Source organism: Apodemus sylvaticus, chromosome 4 (assembly GCF_947179515.1).
Source record: "Apodemus sylvaticus chromosome 4, mApoSyl1.1, whole genome shotgun sequence".
Classification (NCBI taxonomy): Eukaryota; Metazoa; Chordata; class Mammalia; order Rodentia; family Muridae; genus Apodemus; species Apodemus sylvaticus.
The window spans coordinates 15,815,031-15,832,503 of NC_067475.1; positions in this window are offsets into that span (position 1 = coordinate 15,815,031).

Sequence of the window (17,473 nt, forward strand, 5' to 3'; positions counted from 1 at the left end):
AGTTAATCTAGTAACTAGTAAGCTATCAGAAATGCCTACCAAACTATTTAAATACAAGAGATCTGACTTCTAACTTAGAGCCTTGGCGTAACTTCAGACACAAGAATGTGCCTTCTTTTCTCTAGATCAGAATGAGGATGATACGGTTATGGGAGGGGGTGTACTTCAGAAAAGAGAAATCACACATTGAGGGCTCCATGGGTTTAGAAATGCATACTATTTGCCTAACTGCACATAGTTAGTGAATGCTTAAAGCCACAGTGGAAGAAGATGAGGAGGGGTAGGTAGGTTCAGGACAAGTGATAAAGAAATAATAATATATTTCATCATTTTTTTAAAAAAAAAATTCTATTAGCAAGGGGAGGGGACTGAGCCTGGTGTGGCCTTTTGAAACCTCATATCCCCCCCCCCACCCCAGTGAAATACCTATTCTAAAAGGTCATGCCTAATCTCTCCCAAAATAGTTCCACCAACAAAGGATCAAGCACTCAAATATGTGAGCCTGTAGGAGCCATTCACATTCAAACCGCCACAAGAGCTTACAAATGTGAGCTTAATTAGCGGTTAAATGCGTGGGTGATGTTCAGCTGCTAATAAAGTAGGCCATTATTTCTACATGCCAACTGCTAACAAAATAAGCCATTATTTCCTGCAGACAGCCAGAATGTATATCTTTAATTTCAGACCTTCCTGATTAGGAAACAGACTTTTAGGACAAGCAAAGTCACAAGTAATCGTGAAAAGCAGATAAAGAAGACTTATTCAATGTGGGCGCATTAGGAAGCAAAAGAAGTCTAGGGATAATCCCCCCAATTCTGTAGTCAAAGCGCTAATGTTGGGTTTTGTTTAAATAGGAGGTGGAGGAATGTGTCATTAAGCAGTCTGGGTCAAGGTGTGGCCCTGTCCACCAGTGACCTGGGATTGTCACTCACGAAAAGTGCTCTGCGAGAGTTGTCAGAACTAGGTGCTAGGAGACAAGTCCTTCCTCTGGCTGGGACCATGACTGGGGAGCCTTTTCGTTTTCTCAATGAGATTTTGAAAATTACAATTCTTTAGGGATTGTCTGTTTTGTTTTGTTTGGATTAGGATGAAATTTTATTTTTTTTATTTATATTTTCCTTTTATTTATTATTATTATTGTTATTATTATTATTATTTTTTTTTTTTTTTGGTTTTTTGAGTCAGGGTTTCTCTGTGTAGTCCTGGCTTTCCTGGAACTCACTCTGTAGACCAGGCTGGCCTCGAACTCAGAAATCCGCCTGCCTCTGCCTCCCAGGTGCTGGGATTACAGGCGTGCGCCACAACTACCCGGCCTCCTTTTTTTTATTTTTATTAGATATTTTCTTTATTTACATTTCAAATGTTATCCCCTTTCCTGGGTGTCCCCGGAAAACCCCCATCCCCTCCCCCTCCCCTGTTTCTATGAGAGTGCTTCCACACCCACTCCTGCCTCTCCACCCTGACGTTCCCCTGCTTGGGGCATCGAGCCTTCACAGGACCAAGGACATCCCCCCCCCCCCCACTGGTGCCCCACAAGACCATCCTCTGCTACATATGCAGCTGGAGCCATGGGTGGCTCCACTTAATTAGCGTCACTACTGCTGTGGTGAAATGCCATGATCAAAAAGCAAGTTGGGGACAAAGTTGGCTTTACTCCCACATCACTGTTCATCATTGAAGGAAGTCAGAGCAGGAGCTCAAACATGGCGGCAATCTGGAGACAGGAGCTGATGCAGCCACCATGGAGGGGGTTCTGCTTACTGACTTGCTTCCCACAACTTGCTCAGCCTGCTTTTTTATAGAACCCGGGACCACCAGCGCAAGGTTGGCACTACCCACGATCACTAAGGAAATGCCCTATGGGCTTGCCTGCAGCCGGATTTTTAGAGGCATTTTTTTCAATTAAGGCTCCATCCTCTCCAGTGACCACAGCTTGTAACAAGTTGACATAAGACTAGTCAACACACGCATTAGTGTCATAGTCTGACAGTCTGACGACTAAAGAGAGGAAGGCAGCCAAAAAAGCTCAGGTATCTCTGTAAATATCTCCATTCATGCCAGAATGGTTGCACAGGACAATGGTATCATCTCGTAAGGTAATTGCAGGGGCTTTTGCCAACCCAGTGAACAGGGTATCAGGAAGCAATTCTCTTGATCAAAGTGCAAATACACAGTAAACCACATGCCTGGTGAGAGGGCTGCCTTATCCTGGTGAACAAATGAGTCTGAGGTTCCAGTAGAACATTCTGGAGAACATGGCTGCAGTAAGTTTGCCTGAGAGATGTTTAAACAACCATTCCACTCAGAAAGAAAGAAAGAAAGAAAGAAAGAAAGAAAGAAAGAAAGAAAGAAAGAAAGAAAGAAAGAAAGAAAGAAAGAAAGAAAGGCTCTTTTTCCATGCAACAATGCAGATCCATTTGGGACAGGCTGCCCAGTGATTCGGATAAATGGTTTACTTTGCTGGGCTCTGCTTTCTATCTTATGTGTCGCCGACTCCGTCCCCGGTGTCCCCAGAAGTCCGCTGTCTATAGAGATCCTCACTATTCCAGTGTGCGCTCCACTGAGTTCACCCAAACGGAAAAGCAAACTCCCAGGGAGCGACATTTAAAAGGAACACTGAATTTTCCCAAATAATATGATTTTCAAATAAAAGCCTTTGTCCTGCCTGGGTTTTGTCCTCTAGATTCGTGACTTTATCTCACGGCCCCTCTGTGCCCACTCAGGCTGTCCTCCTTCTTGGGGACCGCGTTCCAGAGGAAGAGGCACAGGACATTCACCAAGCATCTTCGAGAGGCTTTTCGTCTGGGTATTACACAAAAGAGCTTGTGTGTGTGTGTGTGTGTGTGTGTGTGTGTGTGTGTGTGCCATGATTGTGCTGCTCCCCCAAATAAGGATGAGCATTGATGGTGTTCATAAACCCAAAGATACCCAAAAAGCCACTAACGCCTTTTGAGTATCACTGCAACACCAGATGTCCCCACACCATTGGCGGTCCTTTGCCTGCTCTTCCCTCATTCTTTCTTCCTCTGACCTTTTTTACCTTCCCAAAGGCTTGCTAGGATGAGGACAGACTTGATGGGGCTCTAGCACGGGCACTGTGGCAGCCACTTCCCATACCATCCACCAGAGACAGCTCTCTGGGAAATCACTCCTTCCCCAACTCTGCCACCCAAAGGATCCAAATGTCCCCTGGTGTCACATGCTGATCCCACAACACAAACTCCTGTTGGGGACAGTCTGGGACCTAATCTCCATGAGCCCAGCGGCTAAAGAATAAGATGCAAGCAGCAGTACAGCAAGGCATGATGGGAAATAAACCAAGTGCTGTCCAGAGGCTAACGACCTAAGCCCCCGTTTGAGACAGTGGACGCTGGTCAAGCAGGAACATCTCGGAATACATAGTCAACGTTACTTCTATTCCACCTTATAAATGTCTGCTTACACCCCAATGCCCTCCAAATCCTCCCTGTCTGTTTACTGTTGACATATTGCCCTGAGAGTGGAGAGAATTTCCCAGGTGTCAGGAAATTCCCGCGAGCATGAGATCCAAAACAAACAAACAAAACCAACCAGCTTGCTTGCACCTGTAGTCTGAATGGCGATTTATAGTGATAAATATCCAAGCTGTTTATACAGGCAAGTCTTCCCTCTGAGGCTAGCAATCCAAGAACTGGATATTTTTAAAGGGGTTCTTCAGAGAAGGCCTTATTCCACTGAGGTTTAAATAAATAAATAAATAAATAAATAAATAAATAAATAAATAAATAGGTCCCATTCAGAGGCACTCCCAGCAAGGGCTGGCAGGGGCTAGCAGGGGTTAGCATCCCATCCTTGAGGACCTTAGTCCTGAGAGACAGACAGACAGACAAACCAAGAGGTAGGTTCTTTGTTCTTTTTGTCTGTCTGTCTGTGCTTTTTATTTTGTTTGGATTTTTTTATTATTATTGATCATTTTATTTGTTTACATTTCAAATGCTATTCCCTTTTCCAGTCTCCTTTGCATACATCTTTATTTTACAGTTTCTTTTTCTTTTTCTTTTTAGTTGATATTCAATCTTATAACTAATATATATTTATTATAATTATAGGAATAAAAAGATAGATTTGTCCTGGCTGTCCTGGACCTCACTCTGTAGACCAGGCTGGCTTCAAACTCAGAAATCCACCTGCCTCTGCCTCCCAAGTGCTGGGATTAAAGGCGTGCGCCACCACTGCCCAGCCGAGAGGTAGGTTCTAACTCCAGCTGAGAAAGGAGTGCAGAGCAGTTAGGAATTCAAGTCATAACTTCTAATTCTCCAGTGCTTACACTCAGACTCATGAATGGATGCCTGGATAGTGGTGGTGGTGGTGGTGACACCGACAATGACGATGACGATGGCCACTTGTAACCCATCAGCTCTCCCCGGGGACTCAGAGGACACCAGAAGTCTACCTGTCCGCCCTGCAGTGGCCTTCACACTTATTTTACTAGTTGGGATTGTCCTTTGACTCCACATGTGACACAGCCTCAAGAACTGCGCTAACAGACTTCAAGAATATATATATATATATGTGTGTGTGTGTGTGTGTGTGTGTGTGTGTGTTAATCCCTTACTAAACTGCTATCCAGCCCTGGTACAAGCCATGTGATGGTAACACAGAGGGTGGAAACTTAAACTATGATACCACCCTCCTGCTAGACATACTGAGTAAGAATCAAGAGAAACGCTCTACCAGAGTCTTATATACAGGCTCTCCACCAAGACTGGAGGCAGAGCCAGGCAAAGAAAACAACAAATGGAGAAACATCTCCTATCTGAGATGATCCCATTTGTGGTCTAACTCTGCTTTTAAAGCAGCTGGATTGAGGTGATGCGCTTCTGCCACCCTGCAGAGCTCTGCCCATCTGTGTATTCTCCTAGCCACCCTGGGTTGCCAGGGGAGACCAGCCCAGCCCTAAAGCCACAGAGGGAGTGACTCCCCCTACCACTTTTCTGCCTACATGTCCCCTTAAGGAAAATATCAAACAGGAAACAACTGGAGTCCATGTCTTCTCACTCACAGCCTTTCAACAATGCAGTGGAAGCTAGAACCTTCCCTGAGGAGCCATCCCAATTTGCCTTTCACAGAAAGTCCTGATACCTTGCTCTACCCTCACGGAATGATGGCTAATTCTGGAGGTTGCTAAAAAGCAAGCAGATGAATAATTCAGTCAAAGTGCCAAAGAGCATCTGTTCAGTGCCCAGGGCCTCCAGGTCAGGAAGCTACTGACTAGGATTAGAGCAGCCCAGTACCAAGCCACCAGTGTATGAAGATGGTTTACAGCGTCACTACAGAGATAAAAATTACACTTACATCCTCTTGACTGTGACAAGATTGGAGAGATAACTCAAAGAAGGGAGAACAATCCTTCTGACAGGCTTGAGGCAGTCAATTGTCTGATACATTGTGTAAGTGGTCACTTTGCACCGTAAACCCTGTGCTAACTGCCAAGGGCACAGCAAAGTAAGGGAGCTAAATATGTCTCAGCCTTGGAGAGGCCAATAAAAAGTAACACATACACAGACAAACATCGATGATTGACCAGAGTATGATATATGCACATATGAATTTGTCAAATAATAAAATTAATTAAAAAACAAGCAGCAGCTAATGCACAATTTGTCAAGATTACAGAGAAAGCACATATGAATGAGTCCAATATTGTGATACCTAAGATATACATAGCATATGACAGAAGGGATGATGTTTCTACTTTAAGAATGTATGGCTACAGGCAGAAAAGAAAAAGAAAACAACAAGAGAAGAAAAGAAGCAAAATTATCCTTCCATTTCATCAAATTTTGCTGTTATTTTAGAATAAGACACATTGGGTACACAAATCGCTAACTCTTCTCTGGAATAACTCTAAAATCTAACTCTTGTGTGGCTGGTTTCTGGAGGGCTTTTTCTGGATTTTTGTTTGTTTATGCATTTGTTTGTTTTGATTTTTGAGACAGGGTATGACTCTGTTACCTAGCCTCGCTTCAAACCAATGCTGGCCCTCCACGTCCATCTCCAGCATGTTGGGATTACAGCCTGCGCAGGGACACTCAGGGACAGAAGTCTCATTTACCTTAAGTCAATCTGGAGCTCTCAGAGTCAGTCTAGGCAAGAAAGGAGACAGGGCAAAACCAAATAGACAGGATGAAATGCTTTTTAAACTTATATGTTAATAAACTACCTGACATTTGGGCCCAAAATAACTCCAAATGGTTTCAGACCTTAGAAGAAAATCTCCCTAGAGGATGAGTCTTCCTGATGAGCTGACAGGAGTTCCAGGAGGCTTAGAGAAAAAGTTTACATGACCAGTCAAACTGACCAAGTGTTTGCTGAGCTTGATAATGTACACAGAAGAGTCATTAAGTTGAAACAGGTGAGAAACCCACAGTTTCTGAGTGGGTAAAACCTAGTAAGCCCCATTTCCCAGAACCCAGAGCTCATCAGAAACTCACTGAATGGTTGTTCTTGTGTCAGCCCCACTAGAGAAGGGAGCTTCCCCAAAGTTCCAAAACAATCCCAGGTCATCAGGGGCAGGGGCAGGGGCAGGGTTGGGGGTGGAATGAAACCCTATGAATTATTACTGTAGGCACAATTTGTTAATATGTCTCTATTTTCTGTCTCATCAAATATGGAAGGCCAGATTCAAATGTAAAAGCCTCTTGGTGTCATGCGGGCACACGGCAGTTCAGAACAAGATGGGCCACAGTGTTTGCTCTTCTCTTCCTATCCCTCCCCAATGCACAGTCCCCATATCCCATGGGGGCTTATAGGGGAGGTTGGTTTTGGTTTTGAGACAGCATCTTGCTATATATGCTAACTCAGCCTTGAACCCATGGAAATCGCACTGCTTTAATCTCTTACTGGAATGAACTGCCACACCCACTTTCAATGACAGTACTAAATGCAGTTCATATTCATTTGCTTATATCACCTATTTACACAATGTACTTTATTATATCCACCCACCATTACTTCCCTCCTACCTTTTCTAGTGCTGTACATACCACTGCCCACCCACCTTCATGTCCTCTAGATATTTTTTGTCATTTATAACCCCAAATCCAAGTAGTATTGCCCATATGCATGTGGGTATGGGGCCAAAGCCATGTTCCAAGAGGTAAGAGTGTCTAATCTGCATGTGTATAGTGTATATTTCATAACTCACACATGCATATGTACTTTGGCCTAACAATGAAAACATTATGCAGAACTGACTTAAGTATTTTTTTCCCCTGATACGTTAGATTTTGGCCATTATCACAGTACATGGGGGTTTCAGTACATTATTTTGGGAAGCATATGAAAGAATACAGTAGTTAATATCACAGTGGCCAGGAAGCAGAACAGAGACACAAAGAGACAAGGCAAAGTGTGCCCTTGAAAGACACCACCAGTGATCTACTTCCTCTAACCAGGGCTGATCTCTCATATAAAAATCTATTCATGTTTTGAACTCACTAATAAGATCAGAGTCTTTATCATTTGGTCATCTCTGGAAATAGCTTCACAGGACAGGAAATAGCAGACCCAGGACTGTGCTTAACTAATCTCCCAGGCATCTTCAAACCCAATGGTGCCATCAACCAAGACTAACCTTATCTCACTTTTTACATGAGCACAAGAGAAGTGTGGGTCCTTCTGTCTGCTCTTCTATATGTCAATTTTCTATGTAGTTGACTAACACATAGAAGCAACACATTAAATAGAAAGGTACAAGTCCTTAGTTGTTTGCTTTGTTTCTTAAAATGTCATTTCCTTCTTTTTTTTTAAATGAAAAAAAGGAACTTTTATTATTATTATTATTATTTTAATTTTTTTATTCGATATAATTTATTTACATTTCAAATGATTTCCCCTTTTCTAGCCCCCACTCCCCGAAAGTCCCGTAAGCCCCCTTCTCTTCCCCTGTCCTCCCACCCACCCCTTCCCACTTCCCCGTTCTGGTTTTGCCGAATACTGCTTCACTGAGTCTTTCCAGAACCAGGGGCCACTCCTCCTTTCTTCTTGTACCTCATTTGATGTGTGGATTATGTTTTTGGTATTCCAGTTTTCTAGGTTAATATCCACTTATTAGTGAGTGCATACCATGATTCACCTTTTGAGTCTGGGTTACCTCACTTAGTATGATGTTCTCTAGCTCCATCCATTTGCCTAAGAATTTCATGAATTCATTGTTTCTAATGGCTGAATAGTACTCCATTGTGTAGATATACCACATTTTTTGCATCCACTCTTCTGTTGAGGGATACCTAGGTTCTTTCCAGCATCTGGCAATTATAAATAGGGCTGCTATGAACATAGCAGAGCATGTATCCTTATTACATGGTGGAGAATACTCTGGGTATATGCCCTGGAGTGGTATAGCAGGATCTTCTGGAAGTGAGGTGCCCAGTTTTCGGAGGAACTGCCAGACTGATTTCCAGAGTGGTTGTACCAATTTGCAACCCCACCAGCAGTGGAGGAGTAGAATATATCTTTTTCTCAGCACCTCATGGCACCTTCTCCAAAATCGACCATATAATTGGTCACAAGACAGACCTCAACAAATATAAGAAGATCGAACTAATCCCATGCCTCCTATCAGATCACTATGGAGTAAAAGTGGTCTTCAATAGCAACAAAAACAACAGAAAACCCACATACACGTGGAAACTGAACAATATTCTACTCAATGATACCTTGGTTAAGGAAGAAATAAAGAAAGAAGTTAAAGACTTTTTAGAACACAATGAAAATGAAAACACAACATACCCAAATCTATGGGACACAATGAAAGCAGTGCTAAGAGGAAAACTCAGCCCTGAGTGCCTCCAAAAAGAAAATGGAGAGAGCATACATTACCAGCTTAATGACACACCTGAAAGCCCTGGAACAAAAAGAAGTTATGTCATTTCCTTCTTTCTGGGTTTGAAATTCTGGTTTGAACTGGATCCGTGGCTTCTCTGACTGTCGGGAAATCTGCTTACATGGTTCCTGGTTCTAGACAAATGTTTGTTTTTGAGTCTCTCAATTCCCACACATTTTAGGTCCATGTGAATTCTCAATAAATGAGCATCATAAACTTATATGTAAATTATAAGGCAAGGAACAACATAGACACATACACTAATTTACACATGCATGCTCACACATACTCACATACATGCACATGTGTGACACATAGACACAGAGAAAGAAAGAAGAGGAATGAGGAGAAGGAGAAGGAGAAGAAGAAAGAAGAAGACAAAGGAGGAGGAGAATGAGGAGATAGGGGGAGAAGGTGAGGGAAAAGGTGAAGGGGAAGAAGAAGAAGAAGAAGAAGAAGAAGAAGAAGAAGAAGAAGAAGAAGAAGAAGAAGAAGAAGAAGAAGAAGAAGGAAGAAGGAAGAAGGAAGAAGGAAGAAGGAAGAAGGAAGAAGGAAGAAGGAAGAAGGAAGAAGGAAGAAGGAAGAAGGAAGAAGGAAGAAGGAAGAAGGAAGAAGGAAGAAGGAAGAAGGAAGAAGGAAGAAGGAAGAAGGAAGAAGGAAGAAGGAAGAAGGAAGAAGAAGAAGGAAGAAGGAAGAAGGAAGAAGGAAGAAGGAAGAAGGAAGAAGGAAGAAGGAAGAAGGAAGAAGAAGAAGAAGAAGAAGAAGAAGAAGAAGAAGAAGAAGAAGAAGAGAATCCTGTCTTCTTAAGCACATTCTATTCTCCTTGTCCTATCAGATACAAATTAAGAGGTAAAATTGTTAAGAATTCCAAGATAGCTACAGCAGAGCATTAAAACAGTGAGGACAGGACTACATAATACAATTGACTTGTCAATCTGATGCCCAGGAAATCAGCCCTAGGAAAGCACAGCCCAGGAAGGCAGACATAGAGCCATGCATAGGAAAGAATGTCCTTCCAAAACTACTTCTAGGAGCAACTGAGATTTAGAATTAAACTCACTGCTTGCAGTCTCTTTGGGGAAGAGATTATGCCTTGACGTTGGCTTGACTCTAGAGACCAGACACTTACAATAGTTGTTCTTTCATTTCTCTGGAATCAGAAAGTCAATCACAAGCTTGTACTAATATATTGGAGATGCCTTCAATTTTCAGGTGTTCTGTTCCTTTAAGCCAAGTAGCATTTTCAGTTAATTCATTGATAAACTACCATAGTCACAGTTACACTGATGCCATTCATGAAATCTGACCTTAATGAAGAGGAGAACAGCAATTATTTTCTTTAGTACTGATGGTTATTTGAAAAATAATCATAGTTATATTGCTTTGATATAGCAATCAGAATAGGTAGTCTTCGCTAGACACTGCCCAAGGCTTCTGCTAAGACACCCCATTTTCCTTCACAGAAATTCTATGAGATCTCCAATATCATTGCCCAAGCTTGATGAATCCAAGGGAGATGGAGTCCAAGAGTGATTCAGCAAATTGACTAGGGTCACACAGTTCATCAGTGTGCTGAACCAGGTGGTTCTACTACTTTAAACATCTCTGTCTTTATTTGGATCCATCTCTATGAATATAAGTCCTACCTGCAGGCAGGTGGGACTTGTCACTAACCAGACAAGGTCATTGAAAGCTATTTATAGAATATCAGTATAGGAAATCTTAATATTTTTTAGATTTCTCTATAGCTGATATTTATTAATTTACTTTCTAGGAAATATTTTTTTTAAATACTATCACTATAGATATCATTTTTATCAGCTAGCCCAGTTTCCAAAGGCTAGGATCTTGTAGGTGCAGGAAACATTTTATCTTAATGTTTCTGTATACTAGAAACATTTAATGGAGTTCCACCTGAAGAAATATTTTACAATTACCAGAATATCCCGTATACTTTTTTTATAGGTCTACATTTATGAACAATCAGATGCTGGAAAAGAAGACAACCCCCTTACTGACTCACAAAAAGAAGCTGTTCTCTGAATAGCTGTTGAGTTCAGCATTACGCATCATCAAATTGCTAACAAGGTTCAGAGTTCATTGTCCCGCTTACCTGTTTGTTTTGTTATCTGTTTTGAAGCTAGGTAACAGACTGACAGAGTCTGCTAGCTAACATAGTTGCTAGCAGACTAATATAGCTGATATAGTTGTCTCAGTAGTTTGTTTCTTCCTCTGTTTTACTCCAGGGTTGAGTCATACCTACATGGAAACACTGAACTAAATGGTTGTGCCTGATGGTGAATCATAAGCAGTAAGTATGAAAGATAACAAAGAGAAGATTCCAAGCACTGGAACTGGTTCATTAATATCCACATCTGAAAATGGAGAGAACTTCTGGTCCTGATTGTCTGTGTGCTGTGAGCAATTAAAATGATTGGTAATAGAAATAGCATCAAAATTCATGTTATCAAATTAACAAAGATCACTTTTCACACCAACAAAGTATCCTCAAAGCTTTGGAGTAGTAAATGCAAGGACTGTGCTTTCATCTGCGATCTCATGGACTACAAATGAGCTGCCATCTTTCTAGAAAGCAGATGATCATATTCAGGTCCATAAAAGCCTTTAGCCATGGACATATCAACTTATGTCAAGATATGTATCATAAAGAAGTAACTAAAATTATAATAATGTTCACAGAGACAGTTATTTGAAAGATCTCAAATGAACACAATCTTAATATTTATCATATAATAAAAGTCTTCATTTAAAGTTGGATTTATGCTGGGCAGTGGTGGCACATGCCTTTAATCCCAGCACTTGGGAGGCAAAGGCAGGTAGATTTGTGAGTTTGAGGCCAGCCTGATCTACAGAGTGAGTTCCAGGACAGCCAGGGCTACAGAGAAACCCTGTCTGGAAAAAACAAAAAACAAAAACAAAATAATAATAAAAATAAAATTGGATTTATTAAATACTTTACAGGTATAACAAGATGACTTAAAATGCATATCTACTTGCTAATTTTGTAAATTAGGAAAATGCGTTTCTGTATTTAATTTGTGTGCTGATCCCAGGGGAAGCACTAAGCAGTTTCAACATTTTATTAACCCTCTCATTCCAAGTAAGTCTCTCAGAGGGCTGTTGGCACTACATCATACAGTGTTTAGATATCTCATTTTAGCTTTTTCTTGATGTTTTCAGTTAAAAATGTGTGTTGGGGGGGGTAGTAACAGTCAAGTAAACTCTTTGGATGTTCCAGACTAAAACAATAAATATGCATGGCTTAACTCTCCAAACAGACGTTTACGTGCATAGCAAGAAGATCGTCTCTATAATACAAAATTCAAAACACACCCAGAAAGAAAAGGGTCGTATTCTAAAGTCATATATCATTTCTAGAAAGAGAATCATTAACATAGTATAAATTAAAACTTTGGGCTAAACTAAACTTCACTTATCTGGAAAACTCAATAGCATTATTACATAAATCAGGCGTCTCCTAATTTGTGCCAGACAACGGAGTGATCACACATTCATACAAACAGTAGCAGGCCAACAGGGATGGGCTCTCTCGCAACTGCCTGTGTGAACGGTCTCCCATACTGGTCAATATGGAAGCTGGATATGGAAGCTGGATGCCTGAGGACCAAGCTATTCTTGTCTGAGTCTATCTCATTCTTCCAGAAAAAATTCCAAAAATATCTTTAAATCAAGGCTCCATTTTTCTTTACATAGAAATAAACTCTGTAAAGAGTCTTCCATAATTAAAATTAATTAACCTAGTTATTTTTCTTCTCGTGTGTGTGTGTGTAATTCAATGTATATGTACAAGAAGAGAAGATTACAAATACAGGAAGCCTGTATTAACTTGATATACATATGAATGCTTCCCTCTATTCTTTCCAGGAAAAGCTCTGATATCATCATGTAGATGCCATAGGACAGAGGACCCAATATTTCACACATGGACACCCACTGACATTGGTCACTCTGATACTGAAGGGATATTGATACCTCTAAAGAATCACCCTGGGGGTTATCGCAGTCAAGATGCAACAGGTAAAGTGGGGTCACACAGTGAGAGTAGCCCCAGGAGGATGCCCGTGACTTGTACAAGCAACTTCTATGATCCAGTGAAATGAGCATGTGAGGTGAGGAAAGTAAATTTTCTATAAAAATTATAAAGGAAGGTAAAATGGCTACATCCTGGCATATGTGACAAATTATCCCATAGGAAAATACTAAATTTTTCTCCTTAAAATTTCCTATGGTGGGCACCTTCAATCCCAGCATCCTAGAAACAGAGGCAGTTAGATCTCTATGAGTTCAAGGCCACTCTTGTCTTCATAGTGAATTCCTGGACAGCCAGGAGTACATAGAGAGATTCTGTTTCAATTAAACTAATAAATAAAAAATAAATAAATATATTTTTTAATTTTACCAGATGAAAATTCCAAAACTTGTCATAATTTGTTCTAAGTAAGCATGTCTTAAAATAACTCCTCCTGTCACATGACATCACTGTTGAACTTTCTGGAATGACTATTCCTGGCAAACACATCCCAAGTCTCTCAAACTCCAATAAGACTGCAAATCATTTGGGGGGCTGCTTAAAAATACAGATCTAGTTCAGTAATTGCAAAAGCCTGGGACTGTGTTTTGAATGAAGCTCAAGGGATGCTGAGAGCCTCATCTTGAGAGTCAAGGATTGATCCCATCCCCCGTAGCTTTAATTCTCTGTCTTCTTCTTGATGTCTCACCAGGGTGGACAGCCTGAGTCAGGCAGATGAGTGTCTTCTCTTGGTTACAGGTAATTCACTTGGGATCAGTGACTCAGGGAAGGCTGACCAGTGATCTAAGCATGGGGAAGACGATCTGCCTATCTCTGGCAGCAAAACTCTGTGATATGAGCTTCTGATCTGGTGTTCACGTGTTCTGATAAGAGTGAGGCCAAGAAGCCAGGAATGGGTAGAAACTTGACTATATGCATATCTCTAGTTTCCACAGTTACTCGAAGCCTGACCCTCGCTTTTGCAATGTCATGTGATGTGTTTCTAATACCCTTTATGCATATATTCATTTACTTTTCTGTCACCTGCAACCAAAAGAGTGATGTCTAAATATTACTCAGATGATATAACTAATAACTCAGAAAGCAATTTACCTTCCATTATTAAAAGCTAAGTAAGCCATTCATTGTTAACATTATACAGAAAGCCTACTTCCTAAATTCTGTTCTGAGTCTTAATTATTTCTCATAGCTGTATCCAAATAACCTAAAGAACAGCCGAAGATGGGAATGGTTTGTTTGTGTACATGAGTGTTGGGTCTCTGTTTCTTGATCCCATGCATTTGTAACATCATGACAGTGGAAGTTTACAGCAAAAGAATCTTTTCCTAGTAGTAAGCAGGAAATAGAAACAAGAAGGAACTAGGCAATAGGTACAATCTTCAAGGTGTGCACCAACTTACCTAACCCCTCCTCTTAAAGATTTCAGAACCTGAGAGAATGGTGGGACTCTTCATCCAATACATTGGCCTTAAACTGTAACAGTTTTAGCACTGCATGTTCTAGCATCTGGGAGATAATCTGTTTATGAATTTATTTAGGCTAGAGTCTCCTTCTATATGGTTTTGCCTACTAATGGCTTATAGTTTAGTCAAGGAGGCCAAGAAATAGACAATGTCAGTTAATATAGTATAATAAATTACAGGAACACAAAGGAGAAAACAATTTTAATGAGACTACATCTCATAGAAATCTCAAAAAAGTAGATTCCAGCTGAATGGGAAAGAGAAATAGGCAAGAATAATCTCCATTTAGTAAAGGATAAATGATTCATGGCAAAAGCATGAAGACAGACAAGTCAGAGGCAAGGAGGCCATGGAACAGTAGCTAAGCTGTAAACCTATAAAAGCTCTGAGTAGACTACCCAAATCTTGGACTTCAATCTTTGGCAATGCACACTGATTGTAAAACATACCAACAAAAGGGGACCATTTTTTGCAATGTAACAAGGGTGCTGCCCAGTCCAACAGGAGGAATCAGGAGAAAGACTCAGTTGTGTCACAGCATCAGACTACAGTCTTTGAGCTAGAGAGCTATTGTGCCAAGATAATTATTATAAGGCACAATGAAAAATTGTATGGACATTTGATTTTGTCATCTCACTAACAATTGTCAACATAGCATTGTTCTTACAATCTGTCTTTGTTAACTTCCTGGCTTTTCTTGTATCGATTAGTCATTCAATAGTGATCAAATTCTAAGGCCTATCACCCCTCACACCCACTCAGGTCCAACAGAAATGCATTATCAGTGTCTTGTCTGTCTCTAGAGTTTAAACTGTTTATTCACAGAGGAGTAGCACAGATTTTCATGTTGTTACTCATTGCTTGTTCAGACCAGAAAGTTTAATTACTCACTGACAGTTATTTACTTCCCATATCTTGTTGACTTTAAAATTTCCTGATAGTTAATTTCCTCAACGAGTTCATTCAATGTACCTTAGGTGGCCTGAGATCTAGTATTTCTGACATTATTTCTTTTTTTAAAAAAAAATATTTTTATTTTCTATATTATTTGTTTACATTCCAAATGATTTCCCCTTTCCCAGATCCCCCCTCCCCATATATCCCATAAACCTTCTTCTCTCCATCCCTTCTCCAATCACCTCCCTCTTTTTCTCTGTCCTTATATTCCCCTTCAATGCTAGATCAATCCTTTCCAGGATCAGGACCCTCTCCATATTTCTTCATGGGAGTCATTTGTCATGCAATTTGTGCCTTGGGTATTCAGGGCTTCTGGGCTAATTAATATCCACTTATCAGAGATTGCATTCCATGTGTATTCTTTTGTGACTGGGTTGCCTCACTTAGGATGATATTTTCCAGATCAAACCATTTGCCTAAAAATTTTATGAATACATTGTTACTAATTGCTGAGTAGTATTCCATTGTGTAAATATACCACATTTTCTGTATCCATTCCTTCTTTGAGGGGCATCTGGGTTCTTTCCAGCTTCTGTCTATTATAATAAGGCTGCTATGAACATAATGGAGCATGTGTCTTTATTGCATGCCGGGGAATCCTTTGGGTATATGCCCAGGAGAGGTATAGCAGGGTCCTCCGGAAGTGTCATGTCCAGTTTTCTGAGGAACCGCCAGACTGATTTCCAAAGTGGTTGTACCATCTTACAGCCCCACCAACAATGGAGGAGTGTTCCTCTTTCTCCACATCCTTGCCAACACCTGCTGTCTCCTGAGTTTTTGACCTTAGCCATTCTGACTGGTGTAAGGTGAAATCTCAGGGTTGTTTTGATTTGCATTTCCTTAATGACTAATGATGTTGAGTACTTCTTAAGGTGCCTCTTGACCATCCGAATTTCTTCAGGTGAAAATTCTTTGTTTAGATCTGTACCCCATTTTTTAGTAGGGTTATTTGGTTCCCTGGGGTCTAACTTCTTGAGTTCTTTGTATATATTGGATATTAGCCCTCTATCAGATGTAGGGTTGGTGAATATCCATTCCTAATTTGATGGTTGCCGTTTTGTCCTTTTAACAGTGTCTGACATTATTTCTATTTCATGCCGGTATTTAAGTGATCATTGGAGACAGCTTTTAAAAACTAACTCCTCAGCTTCTTGAGTCTGTGGTTATTTTTGAGAGACCTGAACTGGTTGTGCAGTTGATCATCATTCACACACAGAAGATGGCTGAAACCATGTGTAGAAGTGAGCTCACCCTCTGGACAGAATGGAACAAGCATGAACACTTGAGGAGATCTGCCAGTGAAGAAAGGGACAGAGGAAAGATACTGTAGACTAAAGGGACAAGGAATAGCCAGGGGATTGCCGATGCAATTAGAGCATGTTCGGAAAACCAATGGTCAGATTCACAAAGGAGGAAATGGCCAGCAACAAGCATCAAGAAGCATCAAGAAGCGGTCAAGTAAGGCAAGTACGCCAAAGCAATCATGAGATAGCAAACCCAGGTTCTAGGTTTTCTTCTGAGGGCGGGGGATCCTTTTACTATGAGAAGAGTGTGTCTTGTTTCCAGACACCGATGAAGGAATAAAGGACTAGAAATGTTTTAGTCTGTGATTTATGATCTCCATACTTCTTTGGCCTCTATTGCAAGACAGCACATTGTGCTAGCCAAGGTGCCAAGACAGAAAAGAAGGGATCATGACGCCACCCTCATCTTTCAAGGATACAGCCCCAATAACCTAACTTCCCTCTCAACAGAACCATAAGTTGATGATCAGGCCTGTAGCATTTGGGCGTTGTGGGGGTGGGGGGCACTTTAAGATATAAACCACAATGTGTCATGTGTTTGTGTTTTCTGCTGCATGATATTGTGCTGCAGTCCTTGATCTCTGTGTCTGTTTTGCACATTAATCTATTTCCTCATTGAAGTCAAGACTGTATTTCCTTTTTATCTATGACAGTGTTGAGTGTACAGTCAACACAGATTCAGTAAGTATATGTTGACCTATTGGCAACTTCAATTTCCTGGAGTCCCATGCCTAATAATCAACCTACCTAAGAACAAGCTACCTAATAAAGGAAAGAGAGGGCTAAGGTAGTAAACACAAACATGTAAGAT